The 21,957-nt window shown below is 41.1% G+C and overlaps 1 protein-coding gene across 1 annotated transcript in view; it reads right to left on the bottom strand.

Moving 5' to 3' along the window:
• Positions 1–21,957, bottom strand: part of PPARGC1A (PPARG coactivator 1 alpha) — a 640,252-nt gene that overhangs the window by 359,834 nt on the left and 258,461 nt on the right. The gene's annotated exons all lie outside the window — the stretch shown is intronic.

The raw sequence follows: 21,957 nt of genomic DNA, 5'->3' as shown, positions 1-21,957 counted from the left end.
CTCCTATGCATCAGTACTTCTGTATCCTCTGGGCAAATCCCTAGCAGTGCTATTGCTGGGTCATAAGGGAGTTCTATGGATAGTTTTTTGAGGAACCTCCACACTGTTTTCCAGAGCAGCTGAACCAGTTTACATTCCCACCAACAGTGTAGGAGGGTGCCCATCTCTCCACACCCTCTCCAACAACTGTAGTCTTTTGCTTTGTTCATTTTAGCCACTCTGACTGGCATGAGGTGGTATCTCAGTGTGGTGTTGATTTGTGTTTCCCTGATGATGAGTGATGTTGAGCATAGTTTCATGTGCCTGTAGGTCATCTGGATGTCCTCTTTGGAGAATTGTCTGTTTATGTCTTCTGCCCATTTCTTCACTGGATTATTTGTTTCTTGGGTGTGGAGTTTGGTGAGTTCCTTGTAGATGGCTTTATGTGAACTGTGCTCTTCATTGAACTCCAGTTTTTCTATAGACAGGAAGGTCATGACTAACCTCAATGGACTCTTCTATTAATTGTGATCATGTGTTTGAAGTTGCCTGGCAGAGTATTTTGCAAAAGGCAGAGGCTAAAAATCTTAAGGTACATTTGGGAAACATTTCAATGAAATATTTGCAAGAGGGACATACTATGGACCCAACAAGTTGTTTAGCCTGTCTGTGGAGCTCCGTTTATCCATCTTCAAAATGAGAAAAACAGTGTTTGCCTTATACCAAAAATACAAGGGGAATATGACAATCAGTGCATTTCACTTTCTGAGCCCTCATGAAGCTTGTGGTCCCATCGCAACTTGCCCAAACACCAAGACAAGTGTGGCACAGGGCCCAGTGGAAACCAGAGTGAGCAATCATCCAGGTCTGACCCAGACTGAGCATGTTCCTGAGAGTTGGTCACCTTCTGGAAGAAGTGTAAGTTACATGTTTCAGAAGAGCTCCACGTAAGGAGCTAGGACTAGCTTCTGGATAACTGGAGGAGGGTCTGTGCAAAGTAAGGAAATTTTAGACCTCTGCATCCAGCTGTTTCTCTTTCTTTCTATTCTCAGGGTTCTGAACATGTTTGTTTGTTGTTGTTTTTTTTTTTGAAAGAAGATACACTTACCTTAAAACTTACATTTAAATAGGACCCTGAGCTTTGAATATGAAACCTGGCATTCAGGTTCTGTTGCGGATAGGCAAACACTGTTTTTCTCATTTTGAAGATGGATAAACGGAGCTCCACAGACAGGCTAAACAACTTGTTCAAATCAACGACACAGCTGGAAATAAAATCCAGTTTCTTTACCTCCTGGTTCAGTATGTATTTTGGGATATATAACATAGGCTTCAAACAGTGTTTAAGTTCTATTTAACCTTCGTGGGGAATATTCCAATTAACATATCCACCCCCGGGGTGTTTCTCCCAGTTGAAATTTTCTTCCTCTTTTGTAACGTGAAGAAGATACTCTCCCTGCCCCCTACCTCTCTTTATTTTTATTTCTTCTCTTACTAAAGCTGGCAAATGTTAGTGGCTTCTTTGGTTTTCTGCTCAATTCAACTCAAGAGAAGCTTGAAATGTATTCCATTTTTTGTAACAGTTAGGAAGGGACTGTTAAGGGGTGGGGAAGATCAATCACTTGTGAAAAATGTTAGGTGTCCCATTATGGTATGATAAGTTCAGCTGCACAGCTTATGCATTTTTTTTTTGCTCTCTGAATAAATGGCAGAAGTCAGTTCCCCATAAATTCAAAATGTATATTAGAACATGAAATCATATTTTAAGTGGATTTCACATATTGCTTCTCTTCATCATTCTAAATACCAAAGATGAAGCTTGCCACTTGCTCTCACAGTCTTTTCCCTGCTGTTACTTTGTTTTGTTTTTGTTTTTTAACTTTTGTTTAATCAGATATGAATAGTGATTGGTGGCCTTTATTACTCAAAACCACCTGAAAGGGAAAGGCAAGAAAATGAACTCTGTCTGCTCCCTCCATTTCAAGCAGCATTTATTTTCATTATGACTGTGTCTGGACTCTTTCAAAATGGTGCTGTTCCCCAAATGGCAAAGCTAACCCCAAGTACCCTTCCTCTAAGCCAAGCCACAGTCCCCATCCTGCAGCTCCTTTGATACAGAACATTGGTTTTGAGGGCTTTTTCCCCCTCTCCATTTAATTTAAACCTCTTCATGGATCCAACACAGAGACAAGGTAGTGCTGGGATTAAGAACACAGATACAAGGCACCTGGGTGGCTCAGTCAGTTAAGCGTCCAGCTTCAGCTCAGGTCATGATCTCATGGTTCCGTGGGCTTGTGCCCCACATTGGGCACTGTGCTGACAGCTAGCTCAGAGCATGGAACCTCTTCAGATTCTGTCTCCCTCTCTCTCTGACCCTCCCCTATTCATGCTGTCTCTCTCTGTCTCTCAAAAATAAATAAAAAACAAGAACACAAATACTGCAGCCAAGATCTCTGAGCCCAGCTCTGTCACTTCTGTCACCTTGGCAAGGCACTTGACCTCTGTGCTTCAGTTTCTATAAAATGAAAGGCAGCTGCTCCTTGGACCATCATCAGTATTTTTTGCAGGAAAAGTCTCTACCAGACTCCCACCCCCACATGGGTCCATCACTTTGCAGTTATGATTCAGCTCTCAATGTCTTTAATCCTTTGATCCCTTTCCTCCTTTCAACACATCTGCAAAGCTTACCATTTTCTCATGGCATTGTCGCCTCTGAGGAATCCTTCTGGATCTACTCTGTGGGCTTCTTGTCCCCTCTCCCTAAACGTCTCACCTCTATCTCCATTCTCTCCTAGAAAATTTCACCTGAGCTTGAAATCATATCCCAAATTTATACCTTTAACAGGGACTTTTCCTGTCAACCCCTGACTCACATAGGTGCCACCTGTCCCCTGCCACTTGGACACCTGACTGTGAATGTCCCCCTGCATGGAATCCCATTCTGCCTTGGAGTCACCCTTCATTTTTCTCTTTTCATCCTCCCAAATCCAGACCCCAAGGTCTCCACCTCCCAAATCTTCCTTAATCTGGCCACGTCTCTCCATTTTTATCTATCTCATTGTAGATCTGGTCTGGATCTTTGCAGCAGCATTCTAAGTGGTCTCCCTGATTCCATTCCTGCCCCTTACCCCCAAAATCTTCTCTCTACTCTACGGCCAGAGAAATTAAAAAAAAAAAAAAAGTGTGTTAGATCTAATTACTCACCAGTTTAATGACCCACCCTCTTCCACTGGTTTCCTTTTATATTTTAAATAAACTCCTTTCCCCTCTTCCTGGCCTTGTCTACCATGACCTAGCCCCTGCCTTCTCCCCTTCCCTTCCCACACTCTTCCTTACATTTCCTACACTCCCTGCTTTTTTCTGCTTTGTGAATAGTCCAAGCTCGTTTTTAACTTAGGGTCTTTGCTATCTCTGTTGCCTCTAACTAGAATGTTCTCTCTCCCCTTCATCATTCAGATCTCTGCTCAGTAGTAACCTCCCCAAAGAAACTCCCCTACTCTTCTATCTACAATAGCTTCAGCATCAGTCACTTTCTATCTCATTATCCAGCTTTATTTTTGTGATAGACTTCATCACTATCTGAAATATTATTTCTTTGTTACCCATTTATTATCTGCCTTCCCCCCAAATTTCATAACAACAGACACTTTGTCTCCTTCATAGTCCTACTATCAATATTTTAAAAAGACCAGGCACACATTATACTGTTCATAAATATTTGTTAAATGAATGAATGAATAACAAATGTTTAAAATCTCTTAATTCCCTGAACTCATCCACATTACATTGGTGAGATGTTTTGCATGCCTAGATAATTATATTGTAATTAGTCTGAGAAAAAGGCATTTAAGTTGTAAGTTAACAAGCAGATGAATGAGTGTTCTGAGGACACTGACCACTTGTTATCTGCAGAGTGGAGTAAATAAGCAGAAGCTGGCTAAAATTGTGGGGCAGCTTGACTTGATGTAAGGAAAATCTTTTGGATTTTAAGGGTTATGGATAATTGAGAGAAATTACCAAAACAAGGTGTCAGCACTTGATTGTTAAAGCACTTGGTAAACAATACCCAATAATTTGCCTAAGATGCTCAATAATTTGTTAACTTATTGCCATTACTAATGGGCAATCTAATCTACAATATACACCATATTTCACTCATTCTAAGATGCACATTTTTCCATCTTCAATCTCTGATATCAGAATGTATCTTGGTGCATGAAAATTATATTAGCAGCATTTTTTCTTAGTGACATAAAATAATGATACTTAATATATAGCATCTTAGACTCAATAAAATATAGTAATTTGTTATAATTTACACTCAGTGAATGCTGGCTTTGAGCAAGTATTTACAAATATTATCATATTAATCCTCCCAACAGCCTATAAGGATAGGTAACACTAGACCTGTATTATAAATAAAAAACTAAGGAACAGGGAGATTAAATAACTTTTCTAAACTCATAGAGACTCTAAGTGCTTGATCCCAGAATTTAATCCAGAGCTACCTGAATTCCAAACCAATATGTCACCATTCTGCTATAATAATGATCAATTGTTATATTAAATTAGGTACTGTACATAATATACAAAATGCCCATCACAAACAAGTTTAAAGGCAGGTGTTCAATTCATGTGAGTTCCCTTCCTATCCACTCCTTTACATTTGCCTGAATGTGAGAGCATGAACCGTGCTCTGATTCCATGATTTATGTAAAACCTCTTAGAGGGCAAGCTTTGGCAGTCAGAGTTTAAGGTCTGGCTTTTTGAAAAGATCAGAGCCCATATCAAAGGCAGCAAGTTAGCTCAGAAATCAGTAGGGCCACATAATGATCGGGCTGCCGAAAGACCACTGCCTGATGCACAGGGGAGAGAAGAGCCAAATCAACTCCCTGCCTCAGTCTTGACTCAGAGGACACTAATGAGATTAGAGTTTGGAAGCAGATGGGTTTATTGTTCTAGAAAGGGCAAGGGAGGTAGAACACAATGGAAAATGCATTGGTTTTTGAGCTTGACAATCTTGGGCTCAAACCCAGCTTTCCTTAACAGCCTTGGACCTTAGTTTTCAAGGCTCTAAATTGAAGAAAGTAATTTCTAAATTAAAGGAGGTGCTATTCCTCTGCAGGCTTGTAGACACGATGTGTTTAGTTCACAAATATTTCTTGAGCACTTTCTATGTGCATTGGACTGCACCACTGAGATGAACAAGTAAACATCCCTGCCCTCATTTGGCTTACAATTTAGCAATGAGCACTCATGGACACAGAGTGCCTAGCATATCACTTGGTGGTTCATAAATAATAGTCATTATTAAAGCAATTAAGTGAAAGGGTTCACCTCAGATACCATGACTGGAACTGGTGTCCAGCCAAAAACTGCCCACAAATTCTTCCTAAAGCACCAAACGGTTAAACCTTGGGGCCCTGATGCCTGGGTCTCCTCTGCCAAGGACTTTCTTTATCAAGATCATCCCATGTCTGCCTCCGTATCACACCATATTCAGTCCCATGTCATCCCTCAAAGAGGAGATGCTGTCTAAGCCAACCTCTTCCTGCCTGGCCCCAGGTCTCTCACCCCCACCTTGGTCCTCTGCTTCTTTGCCCTTACCTCAGTCTGATATTTCTGGTTTTTTTAAATGTGTTTGTTTCCTTCATGGTCCCACCTTCCACAAGAATGTAAAGCTCCCAGAGGATAGGGACCCCTGCTTTTTATACCTAGAAAAGATTCTGGCACTTAATATTTGCATGAATGAACATCAATGATATCAGCTACAATTAATAAACATGTTAAACCCAAGGGTTAAATTGGGGAACCCCTGAATAAAACACCCAAACACCAGTAGCCGATGTGATGCATGGTTGACAATATCTACAGAGGCTGGCTCCCAGCTTCTGGAAAGACAAATCATTCCATTTACTCTGAGACCTGCAAACCTTGGAATCAAAGCTTTCAGATCACTGGACACTGCAGACAGCAAAACCAGTGGGAGAATAGGAATAGAATTGAGGTAGGATGCAATGAATTCAGGTCTGCTTGACCAAGGAACTCCTCTGAGAAGGCAAGCATGGGAATTAGGAGAAATGAATTCATATGGTTTATTTAGCCTCAGAAAAGACTTCTGACAATAGTTCAAATTCACATCCATTAAAACACTGAGCCACATTGGGACTGTGAAAACTAGCCATTCAAAAGGGGATCAATGAACCAACAAGAAATTTATTGAATGCATACTATATACCTAACCTGTGTCAGGTGATCTGCCATAAAGATACAACAGAGTGCAACAAGAGGGAGCCCCAGTGGCTATACCAATATTGGCCTTATTTGATGGTTTTATAAATGATCTAAATAGAAGCATGCATGCAATTCTCCAGCTCTACTGAGCAAAACAAACTCTTCAGGTTCATAAAATGTTGAGCTGATGGAATAAAGGGGCAGGAAGAGTTCACAATGCTATGTGATGCTCAGAAGAATAGCAAAGGAATGGTTTTGTGAGTGGTGCACTGGCAGGAGCCCCTTGGGAGAGGAAACTGAAAGATTATGAAAGGCAAGGGCTTTCTCCATCTTGATTGTCACTGCATGCCCCAGTCTAGACCAGAGCTAGCACACAACAGACACTAATTGTGTCTGAAAGAGATGAGGAAAGGCACTGGACAGCTAAGATGTGCATTGCATTGAATTTTAAGGCATAGGGTGGGGGGCGGGTAGAGGCATTGGATGACAGGAGGCAGAGCTAAACTGTGCTCAGGGCCAGCCTTGTTTCTTCATTCCTGAGACCCAAGCAGACCATAGGTTGTTTGCTGAGAACAACAGTCAACACCCCTGATTCTCGTGACAATGGGGAAGAAGTAGGACAGAGACAAGAAAGTAGGTAACTTTCATCATGGACCAAATGGTCAACACAAGAAGTCTTTGTTTTATGGGAACATTTACAAAATCAGGGCTCCCCTGCTTCCCTTGGCTTAGCAATGCAAGACCTGAACAGCAAAGGATTTTCTTTGTTGCATGATCTAAAATAAACATTTGACAAGCTTGATATTGCTGGGCTTTCATATTATACCACTTTGTCACGGGAGCTCAGTAGTGATACTGTTTGTGGTCTAATTTCTTAACTTCAAGGGGCTCCCTAGACAGAAACCTGAAACTTCACAACAGCATGAGAGAAGAAAAAGCAAAACTGTTTCATCAGAAATGGGCTTTTGAGAATCTCTGGCTCTGTCAAATGTTCTCCCTCCTAATGCCAAAACCAGGTGTTCGCTGAGGGGAGGAGCCATGGAAGACGTGGCAGGAGGCAGCAAGGATGTTTTAACCAGGACACCTTGCTGTGCCTTAGAGGGAAAATTCAATGTGGGAACTGAGCCAAATCTTCCTACCTGCCTAGGGGAAGGCAATGATGGGAAAGGGGTGGGTGTGGACTCTCAAACACAAGGGAGGCAGTTGTAGGAAGAGAAATCTGTCAATCCTAGAGCTATGTTGGCTGATCCTAAAGAAGGAAGAGCATAATTCAGGATTGCAATGGCCAGGAAAGAACAGAGCATTGTTAAAGGACCCAGGTCATCTCTCAGCAAACAAATCTAAAACACCAGAATCTCAAGTCCCTCTTCTCAGGACTGGTCACAGGCTCACATCACATACATCTGAACTTCACTCATATTTCTGCATTCTAGCCTGCTCCCACCTAGAAGGTCCACCTCAACACAATTCCAGCCCCACCTTCAGTATCCAGCTCAGGTCCATGCAGAAGGAGCCCTGGCCTTGGAGTAAGGCACACTTGGAATCTAACATCAGATCCGTCCCATAGGAGATGTGTGCCTATGGGAAGCCACTGAACTCCCCTGAGCCAGTTTCCTCACCTCCAAAGTGAAGCCAATGGGATTCATCTCATTCATTCATAGGGTTTTAGTGAGATACTACAATGGGATTATTAGAAAGGGAAATAGAGACCAGACAGGTAGCAAATTATAAGTCAGCACCTCAAGGGGGAGGGGGGATTGATTTAGTTGTATAAAATATGAAGGAAGAGCTAAGGATTTGCAGAGGGTCAGAGGGTAAATTCAGAGGTCAGAGAAGGGATTGGCAGAAAGCTATCATGTCACTAGTTCCAACCACTGCATAGGGTCCTAGGAGACACAGAGGTGAACAAAAATGATATGACCCATTCGCTCATGAAGCTTCCAATTTAATGAAAAGGAATGGGCTTTGGAGCCAGGCCCATCTGGAAGTAAATTCCAGCTCAGCCATATTTTAGCAATTGGTCTTGGGCAAGTGATTCAACCTCACCAAGCTATTTCCTTAGCTATAAAATGAGGTTAATATTAGCTACCTCACAGAGTTCTTGTAAGGATTAAGTAGGATACATATGTAAAGAGCCTTTCCTATATAGGAGAGGGAACTCATACAATAGACTTTCTGTATTTCCTTCTTACTGGGGTTTTCTGCCATTCCAGAAATGTCCAAGTTGTGTTTCCTCTAAAAGTAATAATAGATGATTTGTGGAAAACAGACATCAAGTGTATTTTTTCCATCTCTCTTCCTAAAAATAATAGTTTGCAAACTGTTTCCCATATGTGTATTGTTTTGGATGAGCCTCATGGCTCTTATACAATATTCTTTATTTCTTCCTGAAAAATAAAATAAAAGATCTAATGATTTGAATGCTTCCCATGCACCATGATCAACAGCAATGCTGATTTGTGTATGTTTCCACTAAATTATATGCCATACTAGATAAAAGATTTGCTTTGAAAAACAGCCACTTCCAAAAATAAGAGTTTATCAATTCCAATCATTCCTATCCAAAATTAGTTGTCAAGTTTCAATGGCTGAAATGAATTTAACAGCATAAATTCAGTACCACTGCAGAATGACTAATACTACCTTGTAGAACAGTCCTGAATTCACAGTTCTGTTGGGGTTCACCAACTACATCAAAAATATCAGCACTTCTGTGTTATAATTGAGCCTATTAACAACAGTTGACTGACATTAGATGTAGTCAAACTAAGCATCAATTAAAAAATATGCTGACCTCCCCCCAAAATTAAGAAGCAGTTGTCACCCACTCACCAAAGGGAAATCAGAATAATTTGTGTGGTGTTATGAATCCAAGTGTTTTGACTAATAGACAACAATATTTTTTCACTGCCACAAAAGCCAGCAACTACATTCTGATGCTGTAGCAATATTGATATTCATAAAACCTCATTAGGCCAACTGGAAGTCAAACATTAGCCAATCATGCTCTTGATTCCTACTTACAGATCAAAGTTAAATACGGGTTTTAGCCAGTTAGAAACAAAATTGAATCTGAGAGCCACATCACTCTCATTAAGCAGCACTCTGTGAGGCTGTATTTGAGACAATCAGCCCATTGGGAGCTATTCCCAAACCAATGAGAGAGCCTCCTACCCACGTCAGGCTTGAAACACCAGGACTATTCATTTAAATAAACACATTCTCAAGCACTCTAGATTTTCAGTGCCCTGCTCTCCCTTTCCTTGGTCATCTTGCCTTAGACTGGTTTGTTTACAGCAGAACGAAAATCCTGTTTGAACCAAATAATTCTCATTTTCAAAATGAGTATCTCTGTTATTGTGTCCATAGTGCAACAGGCAACATCTTCCTTGCATGTTTCTTTCTTTCCCCTCTTTGACATTAGCTCTTAATGAAAACAGAAAGATAAATAAACTGATTTAAACAGGTGTTCTGAGCAAGCTGTGCTCCATGCCCAGGAAAACAAAGTTAAGCCAGGCGGCGGTAGCAGGGTCGAGCCAGCACCCAGTGCAGGGGCAAAATCTCAGTATGGTTGGTTGTGGGGATAGAGCAGGGGAGCCTTTCTCTGGATTAGGCCACGTTTTAAAATTCCAATAAGCAGCACAAACACAGCAGCGCCAGCAAAATGTCTCCCTTCATGCTGAGATGGTTCATTGCCTCTTCTACATCATTTATAGCCCACAGCTGGGGGTTATTCCACAGGGTCGCCAGGCCAGGGAGCAATACCCAGACACTGACAGTTTAGAGCAGAACCTCCCGTCCTCAGATTCTGACTGTATCTCCATAGTGCCGTGTGTGTGTGTGTGTGTGTGTGTGTGTGTGCACGTGCCATCTAGTTGGTTGGTTTACACAAGGGACATCAAACAGAAAGAGGTTGATTTGATTTTGTTGTACCCTTTCAAATTAGTTGCCTCGGAGAATCTGTTTTAAAATTACTGAGAGTTCTACCACATTACATACAATGTACAGCCTTCAGAGCTCGCCGTGCATGGGGAAAGCATGATTTAGTCTTTGCTTTGCTACTAGTGCACAGGTTGGAGGGTAAATAAGCCTTCTGGCTACACGCATTGGCAGCCCAGAATTTCTATAAGGAGGAGGAGGAGGATGCGCAAGCAGGTTGGAATGGAGGACCCAGCTCAGCGTGACATTGTGCATGGCAAGTGCACTGCTTCAACTGAGCACATCCATGGGTGTGGGAGGGGAGCTCACTGAGGGGGAAGGCTTGAAGTTCCTTCAAGATGCTCTAATACAACTACTAGGAGTGACTACAGCTATCTCTTGGTTAGTGCCTGACTTGACTCCATTCAAAACCTCTTAAAACATGAAGGCATTTGAGGAAACGAAAATAACTTAAGAAAAATACTAGAAACATTTTTTTCATAACATAAATTTCTAATGATATATGATGTAATAAATTCTAAGGTTAAAAATCATAACATACTTTTCTTTTTTTTCCTCCATAATATTTTATTGTCAAATTGGTTTCCATACAACACCCAGTGCTCATCACCACCACCTCTTTTCCCCACTCCCCCTTCCCCCTCAACCCTCAGTTCATTCTCAGCATTCAATAGTCTCTCAAGTTTTGCATCCCTCTCTCTCCCCAACTCTCTCTCCCTCCTCCGTTCCCCCTGGTTCTCCATTACATAACATACTTTTCATTAAAAAAAGTAACTTGGGGGACACCTGGGTGATTAAGCATCCAACTTTGGCTCAGGTCAGAACTCACAGGTTGTGAGTTTGATCCCCATGTCAGGCTCTGTGCTTGCAGCTCAGAACCTGGAGTCTGCCTCAGATTCTGTGTCTTCCTCTCTCTTTGCTTCTCTCTCTCTCTCTCTCTCAAAAATAAATACACACTAAGAAAAACTTATTGCTGGTGTTTAGGATCCTATACTAACTGTACAGCAATGGCAAGCACAATATATGCAGAAATTTTAGGATAATAAAAAAAAACAAATCTTGGTATAAAAACTTTAAATTTGCAAAACATTTTCAAATATGTGAACTCCCTAGATCTTTGCTGCAACTCTATAAAAGAAGTGGGCAAGATACCAGTGCCTCCCTTTTCTATATCACAGACGAAACTGAGGCTCACTGAAATGCCTTGATTGCATTCATACGCACACTTACACTTACTAGTGCAAGCTAGTGCCCCAAGAGCAGTTCACATTCAGAGCCCCTTTTCCCATATCACAAGGTTGTTCCTTCAAAAAAATGTTGAAGATAACATTTCTCTGGACATAGAGGCAAAAACACCCCAGTAATAATGAGTACTCCTAGCACCTTCTTTTGGTTTCTAACACCATTCTCCAACAAAAGAGACCTGAGCTTCTTGCAGAAATGGCTGAATCTTGAATTGGGAAAAGAAGGATACAAAGTAACCCTGTGGCATCCTGCAGTGCCATAAAGTAATTAAGTGTTCAAATGCACACACATGCACGCACGCACACACACACATTCACTCACTCAATGATGGAAGATGGTCAAAGGGACCCAGGAGCCAGCTGAAAGAGCTCCCACTTGCCAGAGCTGAACAAGATAAATAACATATCACTGTATTATAACCTGAAGTATAAAATACATACCCATGAGTCCATATGATATAAGTAATGAGTTAAATAAATAACTAATGAGAGAGAGGAGACAAATCCAAATATTTTCTGCACACATGCCTCCCTCTAAGAGGTGGAATGTAATTCCAACTGTTTAAGCATGGCCTGTCCGTTGTAGTTTTCTCCAAAGAGACAGTATGGAAAAGAGGGAGAAGAACTTTACAATGGGGACACCTGATGTACGCTACTTCAGCCAGAGGAGCAAGTTCAACACCAACAGTATTAAGTCATGTGAACAGTAAGCACTCTCATGTGATGTAATTAACCTCTGTCGTCTTCCTCCCCCAAACCCATAAGTCTAGTACAATCATGAGAAAAACATCAGAAAATCCCAATGATGGAACATTCTACAAAATGCCCTGAGCAGTCCACCTCAAAACTGTGAAGGTCATCAAAAACAAGGAAAGTCTGAGACACTGTCTTAGCCAAGAGGGAACCTATGGAAACATGAAAACTAAATGGAATGTGGTATCCTAAATAGGCTTGTGGAGCAGAATAAGGATATTAGGTAAAAAATGAAAGAAATATAAAGTATTGACTTTAGGTAACAGTAAGGTATCAATATTGGTTCACTGATGGTAACTGAGATACTGTACTAATATAGGATGTTAATTATAGCGAAAACAGGTGCAATGTATATGGAAACTCTGCAATTTTTCTGTAAATTTAAAACTATTCTAAAATCAAGTGTTTATTGAATAAAAAGAGTAACCTCTCTGCACCAAAGTCATATACATCACACAATCAAAAGATGGGCCTTAATTTAGAGTAAACAAGAAACATAACTGATTTCTATACATTGGCCCCCATGGCAGCCCAAATGTTTCAGCCACCTAAATGTTAAAAGATGAGTATTAAAAACTCAAAAGATCATCTACAACCTATCAGCTATCCTTCCCCACCATTGAGCAGACTAGCAATAGGCCAGAAGCAGCAACTGCAAAAGAAACAAGGGAAGCTTTAAAAAGAAAGAAGAAGAAGAAAAAGAAAAAAAAAAGAAGAAAAAGAAAAGTGGGCTCTCTGATTCTGGCCCCAACAATCCTCTACTGAGTGGTGGTGAAGGGTGAAAAATCAGTTAGTCACTCACAATTGGGGAGTAAGAGGCAACAGCGTCAGCTTAAGTGCGTCTGTACCCAGTGTGAAAGAGATCCTAAAATTGCAACTTTAAATGCGTTGGGTATTGACAGAGCAATCCATGTGGCAGCTAAGTGGACATTAATGTACTATAAAGTACCTGTTGGAGCCTCACAAACTAAATTATTTTCCCTCCTACCTATACACCAAGAGAGTATAATCTGCTGAGGAAGAAAAAAAGAATTTTTGATTTTTAAATTGAGCTAAATGGCAATGCCATGGCAGGGAGGGAGCCCACATTAGACTCAAGTCGGTGAAAGGAGGTATTGTGCCGAGCTCCTCACAGGTTGCTCGACATGCCCCACCTACAACAAATGCCAGGACAATATACCATCAGCTCATTGACAGAGTGGAGGCTCTCTGGCTTGAATCTCATCCACTCAGACATCCTACCTGTTTAGCATAGAAGAGCCATTTACTATCTCCAAGAATCACGGTGCCATCTCAGTTTCGCAAGGGATCTGAAAAGCAATTGCATCCAGATGATTCCATCACCGTAAGATTCCTGCCAAGGGTTCCTTCAGCCTCTCCTTTGGACAAGGGCCTCACTACCTTTCATGGCATGTTTAAAGGGTATCGTTGCCCCTGCTGGATCCCATTTATCTGACATCATCTCCAACTCTGACTCCATCTACTCCAGCCATCTGACCTTCTCACTGTTGCATGTACATTCTATGCAAACTTCTGCCTCAGGGCCTTTGCACTTGCCTTTTATCCTATGTGTAATGTACTTTTGCCATATACTCACATGACTTGCTCCCTCACCTTCTTCATGTCTTTGCCCAAATGTCATCTTCTCTGTAAACCTGACAGTGTTAAATTGTCCCATTAACACATCTATCCCCAATACTCTGCCCTCCTTAGTTGCTTAATTTTTCTCTATAGCATTTATGACATTCTAACATACTACATATTTTACTAATTTATTTTTTATTGTCTTACTTTCCCCTCTAGAGTATAGTCTCCATGAAGTCAGGGTTCTTTATTCACTGATGTACCCCCAGAACTCAGAAATGTGGCCATCACATGTTGCTTAATTCATATAAATTTATGAACAACTAAATTCTTAACTTTCAAACTTTCTATTTAATAGGCAAGTCAAATTTATAGGAATCTTCCATATCACCCCTCTAAAAAAGTTAATTCATGATATGTGTGCATATAGGAGTCCACTTTTAGAATACCTAAAACTTTTTGTTAACCTGTGTTTTTTAAGACTGACTTTTGGGGTAGAAAATACTATCACCTTACATATTAAAAGTGAGGATAATGACACAGATTTCTTTTGTTTATTATTAGGTACTGAGTGGGAAATTCAAAATTCAAATGAAATTCATTCCTTATTCATCTTTCTCCTCCTCTCCTCTACACAGAGCCCAGCACACTGTTGTTCCTTTATGTCCATACAAAGACTTATGCATAAATTTCAAACCAGCATAGAAACCAAAATGTAGGAGAAATGGAAATATCCATCAGCTAGTAAATGACAAAAGAACATGTGGCATGTTTATACCATGGGAAACCAATCAGCAATAAGAACAAATGATCTACTGACATATACCACAATGTGGATGAACCTTCAAAACATATGCGACAGCAAAGAAGCAAAAGTCAAAAAGTATATGATTACCTTACACAAAAAATACAGAAAAGGCAAATCTATGGAGACATAATTTAAATCAGTGGCTGCCTGGGGCTGAGAGCAGGAATGGGCAGTAACTACAGGTGGCTATGAGGAATCTTTCTGGTGGGATAAAAAATATTCTAAACTTGAATTGTGGCAGTGGTTGTACAATTATATAATTGACTAAAACTCACTGAATTGCACACTTAAAACAGATTAATTTTATTAAATGTTAAGTATGCTTCAATAAAGATATTCAAAAATGGGGGGTGAGGGAAGTGTTCAGAAGCCATCCAGAAGTTCTCTTACCACTGTCTTCTGAGTCAGAAGAGAGGAAAGAAGCAAAGAAAGAACAGCCTCCAATAGCCTCCCTCTACAGGGCAAAAACTATCACTTATTTTATCAAAGGGAGAAAAAGCTGATACTGAACCCAAGACCTCCTAAAGTTTATTACAGCATCACAGCAGAGCACTGAAAATAAAATTTAAGGGTGGGCCCTGCCACTCTGGGTGTTTCCCAACTGGAAGGAATGAGATGTTCAGATACACTCCCAACTTCAGACCATTTTAATGTTGAGCTTCCAGAGAAGGAGAAAAATTCATTCAGTGTTCATTCATTCATATTTCAAAACCTTTATTGAGCACCTACTTGTGCTCAACCAGTATTACAATCACCTGGTAGGTGTTGGTGACACTTAAGATGCATCGAACACAATGAAGTCCGGAATAGCTCTGATACTGGCAACCAAAACTCACTCAGTAAGATCCAGATGAGAACCCTTCGTCTGTCTCCTGACAGCTGAGGTTTCTAGGATGATAGTGGAGGAGGTTCAGGCCAGTCCACAAATCTATCTCCCTCCAGGATTCCAAGAGAAGGATTAAAGCTCTCAGATGTGCTCATGGGGCCGACCCTGAAAGAAGTGAGTGCCTGGGGTGTTTTACATGTAATTCCCTCCCTCCCTTGAAGGGCCGTCTGGGTTTCTGCTTCACTGTCAGTCTCTTTCTCTCAGGCAGACAGTTCATCCGTTGAAATCAATAGGTAGGAAATCAATAAAATGCAAACATGGCACTTTGCCCTTGCTGGTTTAGACTCTCTCCCTTCAATCCTGAAAACACCGCAGTGTTTCCTTTACATCAGCCCCTTGGTGACTTAAAAGCCTCTTCAGTTTTCACCATCTAACCATTTTCCTCCACTCTGATGTGAAGTTGCTTCGTTGTTTACCCACGGAAGGCAACTATTCCCAAACCCAGGGATCTGTGCTCCGAATTCAGTCACCACTACTTACCAACACTATTTGAGTAGCTTTGAGTCACCCCATCAGCCCGACAGAAGACTGTACATGGAAGGAAACACGAACAGATTGTGTTGTCAGCTCAGAGGTAACTCAGACAGCCTATGACAGAGGGAACAGGCTCCCCACCCCTGGATGAATCCAGAGTTCATGATGTGTCACAAGCATTGCTCAAGCATTGGTATAAATGGCCATTAAATCCCCATCTAACTCTGAGATTATCTTTTTCCAAATGGAGGTGACAGATCCCTATCATAAAAGCAAAATAGTAGTGGTCAGTATCAGACTGAAAAAATAAGGTCCTGCCCCACAGAAATTTTCAGAAACATCTGGAGAGAGGCAAATTGTCAAAGTCCAGATAAACTGAAGTCAGGGAAGGGGAGCCTGATTGCATTATTAATAGTGGGACCATATCTGTACAAAGCAGCTCAAGAGGTTCAAACCATCAGGATAAACTGTGAGGAGAATATCCATAGCAGGATAAGGTCAGAACTGGGTTCCAGATTGATCTCTACCACAGACTGTTCTGGCTTCACAACCTCGTGCAAGTTACATGACCTCTTTCCAAACATCAGCTTCCTCATCTGTAAAATGGAACTAAATCAAAGAGCTGTCTTAAGGATTAATTAGGATATGTTTGAAAAGCAGGGAAGTCCCTAGTGCATATGAAGCCTTCCAGATCTTGGGGCTCATTATTATTAAGTCTTATGCCACCCAAGTGTTTAATTTTCTAGATCATCAGCATGGAAAGAAACTGTCAGATGCCCCACAAATTGTGCTAGAGAGGTGTGGCCCCAGATATAATGCCACGCTGGCTGACCGTAGATCTAACCCATGGGGCACCTGTTAGACATCTTGTGAAGATGCCTGGCTGAGCAGACTCGACAGAAGGTTCATTACCACTTATAGGGAGAGCATCTTAATGACAGCTCCACGCCATCAGACCACCTGCATTAGAACTGCCTGCAGTGGGCTGGGTCAGCTCTGAGAGCACTGGGCAGACATGTCACTCTGATTTCTATCTCTTTGGGGAATCCTGTTTCTTAGATTGATATCCATTTTAAGTGTAGAATATATTTGCATGCCTTGCTATTTGAAATTATGCAAAAAGAAAAAAATTCATTCTGTCAAAGAAATGCAGCCAAGCCACTTGAGATGGTCAGGACACAGTCCCAGGCCACATCTGCATATGCACCTGAACTGAGACATAGCAGACCATAATCTTTGGCTACATTGCTCATTGCAGAAATCAAGGCCCATGTGAATGGGACAGATAACCAAATCATGTGCCTGATTCAGCCCTGTGAATGACAGAAAAACACCCAATGAATCCTTCACAGCTTCTTTGTCTTCACTACCATTTCCCAACCAAGTCTGACCAAGAGAATCAGCTGGTGTGCTTATTAAATGCAGGTTTCCAGGCCACTCTTCTGGAGTCTCAGTTAACAAGTCAGTAAGTAGACCTGAGAATCTGTATTTGAACAAGTATCCCAGGGGATTCATGGGAGCAAGCAAGTTTGGAGAATACTTGTCTTAAAACCAAACCATTTATGATTGGTTTTGTTTCTCTCTCTCTCTCTCTTTTTTTTTAATGTTTATTTCTTTTTGAGATGGGGGATGGGGAGAGAGATGGGGGTGGGACAGAGGATCTGAAGCAGGCTCTGAGCTGACAGCACAGAGCCTGTTGAGGGACTCAGACTCACGAACTGTAAGATCATGACCTGAGCTGAAGTCAGATGTCTGACTGAGCCACCCAGGTGCCCCAGTTTTATTTCTTAATAGGCACTCACTGGGGGCCTGGGATATGTCTGAGCCTTCTTATAATGATACATGTGAGCCATGCCTCTCAATCCTCCCAGTTTTGCTGTGATGTAGTGAAGGTTACCCCCATTCAGACAGACACTGAAGCTCAGTAAGTGACTAGCTCCGTAAGTGTTAAATCTGGTGTTCCAAGACAGTCTTATGACTGCCACTGGGACCTTTTTCCATGAGCTCATGTTTGCCGCAGTAATTTAAATCACTCCTCTATCAACAACTCCAAGACCGATGATCCAGACAGCCATACGGGACTAGTCATGGGATCTTCCCAGACTAATTCTGACATGTCTTGCATAGCAGCAAACAGCAGCTGCATTTCCAATGGGATGTCACTGGCTGCAAATGGCCCTCTGCCCAATGCATGGCCTCTTCAGACATCCTGTGAAAGTGCCCTAAGAATGCTCTTGCAAAGTGTTTATTTTCTCCAGTAATACTAAATAGAAATGTTGTCTCCCTGGAATCTTCTAGCTTGGGGCCTATGTATAAGTTTATAAAAGTAACTACTGCCTCCACATGGTTCCCTACAGAGGTCTCACTATATATATCATTAGTTCACAAGCTTCACCGTTGGGTAAAAATGCCATTAGAAAACATATCATTTACCCAATAGACTGAAATGGATCCCAAGGAGCTATTCTAGTCTATCAGGTAATTATGGGGGAAACCCTGTATTATTTACTGGAGAAAATGGAACACCGCCCTGGGAGACATGAAGGTCCATCCCTGCTCTCCGTGATAAAGAGATGATCCCATTTTGTGATAACAACCATTGAGCTTACTCTGATTTCTGGGACTTCTTAAAAATCCTTTTGTTGCTTTTCTTTTATTTTATATATAGTGAATGGCTCCAAGCCAACCGTAAATAATGGAATATCTAAAAAATTCATTGTAATCCCATTCAGAGCTTTATTTAGCAGAAGGGAGCACAAAATCCTCCGAAATCTCATTTATTTCATGACTACAGTAATGACCATTTAAACAGGCAGCATATGGTGTTTGCTCATCTCATGGGGCCTTTCAAAGTTTAGAAGCCATGGGCACAGAGTCAAGTGACCCATCCTCAAATGCAACCTCTCTGGGGATTCCAACCAGAAACACAGTGAATAAGAAGGACTTACCCTTCACTGTAGCTATCCCAAGTCTTGAGGATCGCTGGGCTGGGCCTCTGCCTCCTCCCTAGGAAGTGACTCTTCAGCACCTTGGACTGCAGTATTCCTGTATCGTCAGGACCTACCACAGCTCCTGGTACTCTGAGGACATGCGATAAGCATGTGTTGTATCAAAAGGCCCTTCTTCCAGCTCTAATATCCTAGAACTCAGCCACCACTATCCACTGCTCTGTCCCAGCACCTATGACAGTGCTGACACAGAATTGAATTATCTTTTTAGCTGGTGGGTGTTTGTTTGTTTGTTTTCCTTCTGCAACATGACTCAACGGTTTTATCATATGGTCTTTACTTCTTGAGTTCCCATCATCCTCCATGGCCCTGGCAGACAATGGAAAAAGTATAATGAAGGGAAGGGAGTAGGAACACAGCATGATAATCATCCTTGAGTGGAGAGAGGGGCAAAGAAAGGCAATGAGATGCTGCTTAAAGGCAGAAGAGGATCAGGAAATTGCAATAGGAAAAAGATCATAAGGAACTGGGAAATAGCCAAAAACAGACGATGGAATCTATTCACTTAAAAGTATATTTCCTGAACATATGGAGTGTGCAAATCCCTACGCTAGACACATCCCTGTGAGACATGTGGAAGAGCTGTCACTTCTTAGCCAGCGACCCACAACACTCCTGGTTGTCCACTTCCTCAGAGAAGTATGACCCCAGACTAAGAAAAAAATAATGATAATTAACAATAATAATAATACCAAGTCAAAGAATTACACAGAAAAGATAGAACTGGGGATAAAAGGGCAGAGCCAAGAAAGAAAGTTCCAGAGGAGAGGACAGTAAGCAACATACCTCAAATCCCTGCTGAGGCTAATTTGCTTTATTTTACACATTCTATATAGGATTCAACTAACGGTCATGATTTTTGGAAATGGGTCTTAAACCTCAACTTTTCTGACTCTCTGCTACCTCAACACCAGATGGGAAGCTCCTTTAGGGTATGGTTTGGGCAGTATCTCCAGGCCTGAAGAATTCTTAGACTTCCTTGTGCCTAGTAGAGACCAGGCACACTGAGAGCTGACAAGCACACAAAACACAGTCACTCAGCCTCAAGGAGTGGGAAGGGGACCCACAGGGAATCAGGCCATTTAAATATCTGTGATGTAATGTCTTAGGATAGAAGTATGTAATGAGAGAACTGTCACTTAGATGCGAAAATACAGATTCTACTTCCAGGAATTCATCCACAATTCTGAAGGTTACCTTGTAAGAGAATTGATTTCTCTGTATATCATATACAGATCATCTTATAGAAGTATACTCCTGCAAACAGCGTGGGTAAAACGGCACAACTGGAAACACTCTTAGCAGGACATGATTTTGTCTCTTTAATCAACCATGTGATATTTTGGTAACAATGACCTTTGAAAGTATTTCATGAGTGAGGTAGAACTGCTCTTCATAAACCACCATCATTCACTCATTTATTTATTTTTAGCTAAAATGCATCTCTTCATTCACTACGTTCTCTTGTTGGAAGTCTAAGCAGGATTGCTTCAAAAGAAGTGTGACAAAATAGCCTCATAAAGCACCTGAAATTCATTTTAATATGCATTTACTTTCATACTACATATTTGCAACTCACTGAGATTTTATTCGGAGCCATACAATCTAGTGCCAGAAACAGCAAGCAAAGATGTCCCTTCATTACCCAGAGATGTATACCTAGGTGTCTGTATTTTAAAACAATGCCCATAATGAGTAAGAGCCACAAGTTCTAAATCACATGCTGCTATTAGCATATTGTATTATATTAGCATTACTCAAATAACATCATAAACATGTGTGAGGCTGTAGAGCAGAAAAAAGGAAATAGCAAATGTACCAAGTCCTTTCTTAGAAGAGCTAACGGTTTTAAGATCTTTATTATTATTCTTTTTAATCTGACTCTGTACAACATCACAGCATGCTCAACAATTTTACTTGAAGCAGTTAACTGTGGGAGGAAAAAAAGTTGAATATTTCTTGGAAAAGATTGTCCATTTCTACCTGCTAATGCACAATCTAAAATGACCATTTATATGCACAACCATTTACCTGATGCATAATACTTAACTCGAAAATTATCACTAAGAGGTATTGCCAGTGCCAGTCTTTGAGCAAAGGGTTTTGGTGCAAATGCTAAAGCATTTCTACAGATAATGAAGCACTCAACAAAGTGCCCTTTGTTAGACAATAAAAATAAATGATTTCAAAAGCCATCAACTGGTGATGAACAAATACATTTTATAGTAAAGCAGTTGGAGATTTCTGGGGTAAGCTCATATTCACTACGATGTGTTTATTTTGTCTTCTGTTTTTGTTTCTTTTCTAATCACAACCTACTCAGTATTCTCCACCTATAGCTTATCTTCATTTTTTTTTATTAATAATAAAAAGAGCCACTGCCATTTACGGAATCCTTCTTTGTGCCAGGACTGGGCTAAGCAGTTTGCGGTCTTCATCTTACTGACTCTTCATGTCTCTTTATGAGGCAAGTTCTATTATGACATCCTGTACTACAGGGGAATTTGTGCAAAGTAAGCACAAAACCACATCTTTTTCAAGGGACTTTGTAGTTTTCAAAGTGTTTTGACATATCTGGTCTGATTTGTGTGGCCCGGCTGCAAGTCTGAGAGGTTAGTATATTATCTCTTTTTTAGACACAAGGACACCACGACCTACAGAACTGAAGTGACTTGTCCAAGGTGATATGTTTGCCAAATGGTTGTAACAGACTGGAAAAAAACAAAAACAAACAAACAAACAAACTGGCTACAACGCTTCCCTTCCTTATAACGACTCCCCTCTGCAATGTAACTCTGTGGTCCCTCTCTCTTTCCCCCGGAATCTGAACCAGGCTGGGAACATGATTTGACCAATGCAATGTGTTAGAAACAGTAATGTACTACTTCTCTGGCTCAAGAGATCTTGCACTGTCCGTATTCTTTCTGTAAAGAGAATGAGCCCATGTTACCTGATGGATGATGAGAGGCATGTGGCCTGGCCACTCCCATGGGCCCAGGTGACAGCCTGCAAGCCCCAAATCAAAGCTGCCTAGCTAACAATCAGCTC

The sequence above is a fragment of the Suricata suricatta genome, chromosome 1 (assembly GCF_006229205.1).
Source record: "Suricata suricatta isolate VVHF042 chromosome 1, meerkat_22Aug2017_6uvM2_HiC, whole genome shotgun sequence".
NCBI classification, from domain to species: domain Eukaryota; kingdom Metazoa; phylum Chordata; class Mammalia; order Carnivora; family Herpestidae; genus Suricata; species Suricata suricatta.
This window is presented reverse-complemented; position numbering and strand designations above follow the sequence as displayed.